General features: G+C 44.2%; 1 long non-coding RNA gene across 1 annotated transcript; it reads right to left on the bottom strand.

The window, feature by feature from the left end:
• Positions 1-1,335: 1,335 nt before the first annotated feature.
• LOC309335589 lies at positions 1,336-4,001 on the bottom strand. The gene is made up of 2 exons (XR_014153590.1): positions 2,403-4,001; positions 1,336-1,444 (listed from the first exon to the last, which is right to left on the bottom strand). It is a non-coding gene; the product is annotated as an uncharacterized lncRNA (long non-coding RNA).
• Positions 4,002-7,738: the final 3,737 nt, after the last annotated feature.

Genomic DNA, 7,738 nt, shown 5'->3' on the forward strand with positions numbered 1-7,738 from the left:
CCTCCCTGTTCTCTAGACTAAGATATCTGCTTCTCTGAAACACAGCATAGTCAAATGTGACTTAAAAGTCACTTTTGATCATGTCACCCACTTTTACATCAGCTGGTAGATGATATTAAGAAGACATTTGGAACAGAAAGAAACAGGAAGTTTGTTCTGTGACTGTTGATTTATGCTAACAAGGTAATGTATATAGTCATGGGGACCAGGGCCTGGAGACCATGGGGCTCTTTTTGTGGTTTGAGGATATAAAGATGTTCTAGTCATTGGTTACAGGAAACCTTATCTTGAATAGCTTTTTAATGTTGAGCAGAAACTGGTTTTTCTTTGTAACTGGTCCAGCTCACACTGTTGTAAACCACTTGACTAGCCTCACCAGACTGTGGAAAGAGGCACATAATAGTTACTATTGATCATTATTATTTACTTAACTTGTCGGGCACTTTATACAAATCTTTCAAAGACGTCCACAGAAGTACAAAACTATTTAAAACCAACATGCAGCGCTGAAGTCACTCAACCATAAAAGAACCCCTCCATCTCTGCACAACATAGGCCCATATCTAAACAGCCTCTTCCGTGACATATGATTTTTCCCCTCATTGAGGAGCTTTCAGTTACATGAGACCACAACTGTAACCTAAATCACTACAGCCCAGACACAGCAATGCAACCCCAAGGCAAATTGGGAGAGAACAACGCTCTCCTAACAAAAGTCAGGCCCTAAACTACGTTCCCGTTTGCATGTCACTGCAATAATAATAATAATAATAATAATAATAATAATAATAATAATAATAATTTATAATTTGTACCCCACTCATCTGGCTGGGCTTCCCCAGCCACTCTATGCTGCTTCCAACAAAGATTAAAATGTCACACATGAAAAACTTCACTGAATCAGATGTCTTCTAAATGTCAGGTAGTTGTTTATCTCTTTGACATCTGGTGGGAGGGCGTTCCACAGGGCGCGCGCCACTACCGAGAAGGCCCTCTGCCTGGTTCCCTGTAACTTGGCTTCTCACAGTGAGGGAACAGCCAGAAGGCCCTTGGCACTGGAGATAAGTGTCTGGGCAGAACGATGGGGGTGGAGACGCTCCTTCAGGTATACTGGGTTGAGGCTGTTTAGGGCTTTAAAGGTCAACACCAACACTTTGAATTGTGGTAGGAATTGTACAATGGCTTGACATCTCTTTCCCCATGGCATAATTCTAGTCTGCTGTGTGTATAAAATCACTGAAATGTACAGGTGTCTCATGGGTCTCCCTCACACACAACTGGTGTGTTCTCTCCTGGAGGGGTTTTAATCTAGTAGGAAATACCTGCACCACAGGCTGTCCTAAGATGGTTGCTTTATTCACATGCAGACACACCAGTGAAATACAGGGAAATGTCTCTCCAGCTCTCCATTTGAAGGTGTCAGGATGCTGTCAGCGGCTCCCGGCTGGTTGCCCAGAGAAGTATAAAGACAAGGAAAAGTTTATTACCGTCCTTTTTTATTTCAATCTTTACAGAAAGAGGCTAAAGAACCCAGCCTCTTGGATAATGGCGTTGTCCCGAGTGAATCTCCATCCCCCATCTCTCCCAATTCCTCCTTTGTCACTTCTACAGTTGCCACTGTTACTGTTTAGTCCTTTAGTTGTGTCCAACTCTACATGACCCCACGGACCAGAGCACGCCAGGCACTCCTGTCTTCCACTGCCTCCTGCAGTTTGGTCAAACTCATCCTGGTAGCTTTGAGAACACTGTCCAACCATCTCATCCTCTGTCGCCCCCTTCTCCTTGTGCCCTCCATCTTTCCCAGCATCAGGGTCTTTTCCAGGGAGTCTTCTCTTCTCATGAGGTGGCCAAAATATTGGAGACTCAGCTTCAGGATCTGTCCTTCCAGTGAGCACTCAGGGCTGATTTCCTTCAGAATGGAGAGGTTTGATCTTCTTGCAGTCCATGGAACTCTCAAGAGTCTCCTCCAGCACCATAATTCAAAAGCATCAATTCTTTGGCGATCAACCTTCTTTATGGTCCAGCTCTCACTTCCATACATTACTACTGAGAAAACCATAGCTTTAACCATACGGACCTTTGTTGGCAAGGTGATGTCTCTGCTTTTTAAGATGCTGTTGCCACTACATGCCCTCTATCTTTCAGCTCTTTGCTCTCCTATTTTTAAGGCTCGCCGGTATCTGTGAGATGGTAGGTCTGGAATGTTTTCTAATGGCAACGTGTCAGCCATATGTTGCTCTGGCTCTCTCATGATTTCCTAACTTTTCCCTTCATCTGCCTCTGAGCTGTGACCTCCCTCAAACCCCTGTTGTAAGTCTATACTGTCTTCCTCTTCCTCCTCCCTGGAAGGGTCAAGAGGGGGAGGTGGTCTCCACCATTCCTCCTCCTCCTCTGCCCAGTGCCTGACAGAAGGGAGCCCTGATATTCCCCTCTTCAGTTCTGGATAGGTGGCCATATTCCACAACTGTGACTCTCGGTCATCACAAGGAGTCACAGGGCTCCTACTAACTTAAGAGTGTGTATAGTATTCATGGAACAATATTGGAAGTTCTCCTTTAGTGATGTCGGTGTGTGTGGCATTTGTGTGTGACATCATACTGGGTCATAAGGAAAGGGTTAACTAAGTGTAAAATGATTAACCAATAGGAACCCAAGGGGAGGAGTTAGAGTTGTTAAGAAGTGAGTCTGGAGTTAGAGAAGGGAGAGGGAGGATAAGTCTGTGGGTTGGGCTAGTTTGTTGTGAGAGAGTGAGAGAATCTGTTAAGAGGAGTCAGTTAAACTGTTGGGATAATCAGTTAGAAGGTCTTAGGAAGGTATAGGCCGGTAAAGAAACTAACATTAAGAAACTGACAAGAAAAATTATCCGAAACCATAAACTTGTTAATGCTTATAAAATAATCTTGTTTATTTGGTTTAATGTTAACAACTGTCTGGACTCAGTGTGTACCCGAGAGAAACGGGTTGGTGGCAGCGGGGAAGCGATCACAGTGGTGGCACAGGGATCAACAGACCGTCAAACGTCTGGGGACCCTGTGTGATGGCCACAGTGTGTTAGATATTAACTCTACCCTTTTATTGACTTACATATGGACATCAGTTGTAATGTAAGAGAGGCAAATGAGGCCTCAGTTATAAATGTTAACATAGGCTCTTCCTGCTGGGTGCCGGAATTTGTGAAAATCAGCATTTGTGAAATATAGATAAAACATCGTGAGATCGTATCTCAGGTGCCCAGATTCCGTATCTGACAAGCAAGCTTTCCCTTCAACTCTTTCCAGCAGGAATTCTGAGGAACTCCGTTTCAAATAATTGCAGTGCTTTTTTTGAGGGAGAGTGTGAGACAGCCGACAGAGAGTTTTGGACTGAATTCATAGCCGCTGTCATCCCTGAAACTCCCCTGGGTGCCCCCGAGCAAATCACTGTGTCTCTCTCCCAACCAAGGCTACACCTTTTGCAGGGCTGTGAGGTTAAAATGGGATCACTCCTACACTCCTCAGAGAAGTGTACCAAACATATAAACCAATAAACCTGCTAACAGTGACAGAGCAACCCCATCGCCTCTCTGAGGCTGCAATCCTAGACACTTCTCTGGGAGCAAATCCCATTGAAATAAGCGCAGCTTACTTCTGAATTGAATTTTTGTGTGCCTCTCCTTTCCTTAACGAGAGCTACACTTCCCCCAGACATCATCGTGTCACATGCTTGCACCAGTATGAGAGGCAGCATTCATAATTCTGTATTCTGTGCCGAGCACCTTCGTACTAGACAGATGTCAACGGATTGGAAGGGATTCAAAGAACCACAACAAAGCTGATTAATGGGCTGGAGGGATTGATTTATGAGATGAGATTAAAAGACCTTGGGACAAATCATTTTGCCAGCTAATGATTCAGGAAAGAGTTCTCTGTACTTATTCATTCATTCACTTATTTGTTCATTCATTGTTGTTGTTATTATTGCCATGTTTATGATGATAGTGATTGGAATGCTCACAATGGTGGCATGGGGATTTTAGTAATTAGGCATGTCCACTTTGCATGTCATATTTATATTTATATTTATATTTATATTTATATTTATATTTATATTTATATTTATATTTATATTTATATTTATATTTATATTTATATTTATATTTATATTTATATTTATATTTATATTTATATTTATATTTATATTATTTCTATTTCTATTTATATTATTTCTATTTCTATTTATATTATTTCTATTTCTATTTCTATTTCTATTATTTCTATTTCTATTTCTATTTCTATTTCTATTTTTTCTACGACATTTATATAATGCTCACTAACAGAAAGAAAAAGTAAAGACTATGAATATATGAAAAGAGAAACAGACTCATCAAATCTGCAACAAAGAACAAGTGCCCTATGCTAATCTTGGGGCTCATCCACACTTAATTTTTCTTCCATGCTTTTGTGATGGCCTGGGATTCGGACTCGGATGCTGAACCTGAGGGATCCCAGCCTGCACAGGATTCTCCACCTCCAGAACCAGCTGTGCCGGGTCTGGGGCTTGAGCCTGAAGGGTCCTCACCTGTGCTGGATCCTCAGGTGCAGGCACCAGCTGAGTCTGCTCTGGCTCCTGAGGTGATGGAGGACCCATTGCCTGCAGGTGCTCCACTCTCAGCCCTGTCAGGGGAAGCTGAGGTGGCCTCTGGGTCCAGTAACCCTCCAGCCTCTCCTGAGCTGCAGAGGCTCAGGGCAGAGAGGCGGAGGGAACTAAGTTCCCGCAGGAGGAGTGCTCGCCTCCAGGCCAGGAGAGGCGAGTTACCTGTGGACTGGGGCTGCCCTATGCCTCGGGGCAGATAAAAGCCTGCCAGCCCCAGTTCCAGGTTGCTGGAGCAACGTTGTAAGTAGCCAGTTCCTGCCTGCACCCTGTCCTGCTCTTCTGTCGGAGCTCCTGACCTCACCCAACTCCCTGCCTTGGACCCAGCTTCAGCTTTGATGGACTGCCTCCCTACTGCACCCTCGACTTTGGACTGGACTCGGACCTTGCCTCACAGTTACCCACAGGACCAGCACAGCTGTCTAGGCACAGGTCTATGTCTTCCTGGTCTGAGTTCTTCTTCTTCTTCTTCTTCTTCTTCTTCTTCCACTTTCCCATTGCTCAGCTCTCAGCCTTCTGCATCTCAGTGAGGCTATGCCTTGAAGCTCCTTTGAGAGATTTCCACTTTTACCTTCTCCTACAGCTTTGCTCTCTTCTTTCAAGAAGAAAGGAGCACTTCTTTCAAGAAGCACTCCATCGGTCTATTCAACTTAGCAGTGTTCACAGTGGATTCCAAAACACAGTCGTCTTGCCTCTCCTTCACTAGAATGGAGCCTCTCCTTCACTAGATACCTCCCATGTGACCGTTAGCCAACCACATGAGAACTGCTACAGATCTCTCTAGAATTCGGTGGCCAACCAATCAAATTTAAACACATAGCAATGCGTATAAGCGTTTACAAGTTCAGTGATTTAAATTACTGTGCTTAACAAGGAGGTCACATAGAACCAAAGTGCTCCCTGGCTATGACCACATGACTGCTTCTTTAGGGCTTTGTGGTGGGAGTTGTCCTAGCTGGAGTGCCGGTGAGAGTCTGGTTTTTGCCAATGATGCTACCATGTGTACTCAGGGGGTACGCTGCTGCCCTATTGCTACTCAGTCTTGGGCTCCATTTCTTCTACTTGCCTGCTGTTTGGAACTTGGAGGGCTGTCCCCTCAAGGGGGGCTCCGCTTGGGCTGGAGGATGTTGTGGGAGCTTCTGGTGCACTGGTCTTCCCTATGTACTAGGGCACCACACATACAGTGGTACCTCGGGTTACATACGCTTCAGGTTACATACGCCTCAGGTTACAGACTCTGCTAACCCAAAAATAGTGCTTCAGGTTAAGAACTTTGCTTCAGGATGAGAACAGAAATCGTGCTCCGGTGGCGTGATGGCAGCAGGAGGCCCCATAAGCTAAAGTGGTGCTTCAGGTTAAGAACAGTTTCAGGTTAAGAACGGACCTCCGGAACGAATGAAGTACTTAACCCGAGGTACCACTGTACAAACAAGGGATGTCTGCATCAGGCACTATATAATGGTTTGCCCTTTTAGCTACAGATGCCTGCTCATTCTCAGGAGGCAAGTATTACGACAGATATTTCAGAACAAATACATCTAGGCTGCTCCAGGAGCACTGGGCTGCTATTAGCTGCATAAATTAAATGCAAGGGACAGCTTGTGTGGCAACAATCCGAGAGGCCAAACAACTTGAACGTGTGAAGAAATAAAAATCAATCTAAGCTGAAAGAAAACAACCACCAAGATTTTTTCCAAAATACTATAACATGGAAAATACACCAAGGAGGTTTCACATTCTACACCCACACACCCTGCCAACGGAAATTTAGCTTTAAAACACACAGCTCAGAAATGTACGAAGGAAGATAAGAACAATTTAGCATTTTGGCCCTCTTTATAATTTTATCCCCCCTGCTTTAATAAATCGGGATGTTTTAGGAAACGCTGACTGCAGACGTTTTTTGACTCTCTCAACAGTACTTTAATAAAGTCTGGGAAATAAACTTCACAGGAAAACCTCGGGTGTTCAATTAGTTTAAAATGTTGTAGGGTAGAGAAACGGAGATAATGAAATTATAAGGATAATGGCGGCTTAATGTTTTGTGGCTCACACGAGATTTATGTGCTCCAATATAACCTCAAGCTACACATATGGCATAATAAAAAAAAACAAAAAACAAAAAATTAGAAGAGACTAGAATCCTGGCTAGAGAAATAGGGGATGTGGAGAGGGTGGGTTTTGAATGCAGAAAAGTCATAGCCATGCTCTTGGGGGATGGAGTTGAGCAGCTTAAAAACACTGGCCTCTTGACAAACCTTATATCATTCCTCTGTCCGCTGCTCCTCACAAATGAATAATGTCCACTTAATAGCATCTGAATGCAAGAAGACTTATTGCACAAGACCCATTTCCTCCTCCGATGTAAATTAGGCTCAGAAGGAATTCCACCGCAAAACCACAATTCTGTCGGGAGGGCAGGGAAAGAATCCTGTGAAAATGTGTCTGGACTCTTCCCAAATGCCCATTAAGCAGGAGTTTCGTTTCCACCACGGAAAGTCTGAGATCCAAAGGGATTAAAGAACAGAACGTGTGTGTGTGTGTGTGTGTGTGTGTGTGTGGGAGGGAGAGAGAGAGAGAGAGAGAGAGAGAAGGAAGGGGGGACTTCTGGGTGTAGCAAGATATGCATCTGCAGTACAGTAGCTGAAAGATGTGTATTCATAATGTCCTATGGGCCTGTGAGCTTTTGGAATATGTGTTGCCTCTCAAGGTGAGCACAACTCATCAAAATAAGGGAAGACGGTCAACGTTCGGTGTTCCTGATATGTGCATCAGGAATGCGGCAGAGGTTGGATGCTTCTTGCCTCTGTCAAGAAGCCAGCAGTTGGTCTATTTGCCCCCTCTGTTGTCTTAAGGGGAGGTTTCCCACTTGGTGAGTTGCCAAAAGCTTGTGGAGGCGCTTCTGTGTGTTGTCTTGGGAAGACTGGAAACTCAATTAAAAATGGTGGGAAGGAGATGGAACATTTGTTTTGTATTTAATTTATCTGAGGAGGGATTTATTTTTTTTGGGGGGGGGGAAGGTTGCAAGAATTTCTGTGCCTGAAAACCGTGAGTCATCAGGATCGTATCTGCCGAAGGTAGATGAAAGAGACAGTAGGTTGAGTACATA

Source organism: Podarcis erhardii, assembly GCF_964252035.2.
Source record: "Podarcis erhardii genome assembly, chromosome: 1".
NCBI classification, from domain to species: domain Eukaryota; kingdom Metazoa; phylum Chordata; class Lepidosauria; order Squamata; family Lacertidae; genus Podarcis; species Podarcis erhardii.